The 2,010-nt window shown below is 41.2% G+C and overlaps 1 non-coding gene across 1 annotated transcript; it reads right to left on the bottom strand.

The window, feature by feature from the left end:
* Positions 1-1,608: 1,608 nt before the first annotated feature.
* LOC113183937 (U6 spliceosomal RNA) lies at positions 1,609-1,715 on the bottom strand. Its single transcript, XR_003300931.1, has one exon. It is a non-coding gene; the product is annotated as a U6 spliceosomal RNA (small nuclear RNA).
* Between the last annotated feature and the right edge of the window lie 295 nt (positions 1,716-2,010).

The raw sequence follows: 2,010 nt of genomic DNA, 5'->3' as shown, positions 1-2,010 counted from the left end.
TTGCACAGTTTAGAGGATGCCGGGTCTGGCCTGAACTCTGCCACAGAGCTTTGTGAGCATGAGTACATCTCACATGACTCCTTATTTTAAAACCAGGACTTTGTCATCTCTAATGTGTTTCAGCTCTATGATTCAATGTGTGTCTTAAACTCTGTGGTTGCTGGGTATGAGTTTGTGAATGCAAGAACGCTTAGGCAAAGGTACAGAAAGGCAGCACCTTCACTTGGCAGATACACACAAGCACTTCTCTGGCAGTTGTTACAATATTCAAATGCTCCCATGCTACTTGGTAAGTGGTGGCTCATCTGAAGCATCCTCTGTGACTTACTCCAGCTCTCCTAATGACACCCCCATACAGCCGAGTCAAGGTTCTTCATAGAAGTTTTTTTTTTTTTTTTTTTTTTAGGGTTTAAAACAACTTCTCCCTTATAAACCAACCATTATCCCAGAGACCTGGGGGAGAGTGCAGGTGGAGGAGAAAGCAGTGGCGATTGTGCTAGCACTGGAGGGTGATGAGGCGGACATGAAAACTTAACATCATGCCGGACACACACAATCTCTTTCTGTATCATCCTGTGTCTATTCTCTCTCCTTTTCCCTTTGTCTCCCCACCCCACTTCTTCTTCTTCTAGAAAAGGGAAAAAGAAGGTTTATTGCTTTGCTAGCAAAGGGGAAACACAGGAGACTCCTCTCCCAGAGCCTGTGATTTTGCCCATCAGCAGGAACAGGAGGCTTTTAAAGAGGTGATTTAAAGGCTACCTTCCACATGTTTTGATTGGACTTGCAAGTCACTTGTTAATTTGCAAGATAGTCATTTCTGAGCTGGTACCATTCCCAAAGTCTGGATTACTTAGCACCTATGGTGGGTGTGTGCTAAGTAATCCAGACTTTGGGAATGACAAATCTGCTAAAATGGGGAAGAAAGGTAATCCTGTTTCCCCTGAGATTAGGGAGAAGGAGAGATTAGGGAGGAGCGGGGAGAAAGGAAGAGAAACAAACATGTCCACTTTAAAAATAAGTTACGGTGGCAGAGCAGCAAGGGTTATATTTAAAATGGACCACTGTTACATTTTCCCACTGTCAATTTCTACATTTCATTTCTATGGAAAAATGGGCAATGACGTGTCCAAACTGCTTTCTGCTGAAAGGAAGTGAAGTTGGGGGAAGTAACCCAAAGTCCTTGTTCTCTACCAGGTAGGATATGGATAGTTAAGGGCATTCAGCATCAGAGCAGCCCAGAGGTCCATAGTGGCTGATGGCAGGTGACTGGACAAGGCATACAAAGAGCAGGGATTATGCTAAGACAGCAATAAACAAGACAGCAAAGTGTTATTTGTAAACAATTAGCATAAAAACAATTGATATTTTAGCCAGTCTCTGAAAACCATGAGGATAGTAACTCAGTGAAAAACAGATCAAGTTTCTCAATGTAGGAGGTTAGGAAGATTTGTAGGTCTATGAGATCAGACTCAAATTAACTCAGGACAAATTTGCGACTCTAGAGTCCTTTGTGATCATTATTATTAGGCACTGTCACACAAGAATCCTTCCTTTATAGCCTCTAGCTTTACTTACTTTTTGTAGGGCTGACACATGTGTGCATCTAAAAAAAATACAGAATGCTTCATGAATTTTTGTGTCACCCTTGTGCAGGGGCCGTGCTAATCTTCTCTGTATTGTTCCAATTTTAGTATCTGTGCTGCCAAAGCCAGCACTTCTTCTTTTCCTCTTCTCCTTCTTCTCCTTCTCCTTCTTCCCCTGACCTTCTTCTTTTAAAATATGAAACTTAAAGGAGGGGGAAATCAGTGTTTTCATGTTTTCCTGGATCTGTTACTTAGGATTCTCATCAGAACAGAACAGTGAGTAGGTAGGTATCTGTCATTAAGATATTAGACTTCCAGTACTTTGGGAATAGAAACACACAGGAAAAAAAAAAAAAAAAGCATTTCAAGTGCCATTAAGTGAACTCAAAGTGATTCTTTTATTCATTTCTCCATTCAAAAAAATGAA

Source organism: Urocitellus parryii, chromosome 1 (assembly GCF_045843805.1).
Source record: "Urocitellus parryii isolate mUroPar1 chromosome 1, mUroPar1.hap1, whole genome shotgun sequence".
Taxonomy (NCBI): Eukaryota; Metazoa; Chordata; class Mammalia; order Rodentia; family Sciuridae; genus Urocitellus; species Urocitellus parryii.
This window is presented reverse-complemented; position numbering and strand designations above follow the sequence as displayed.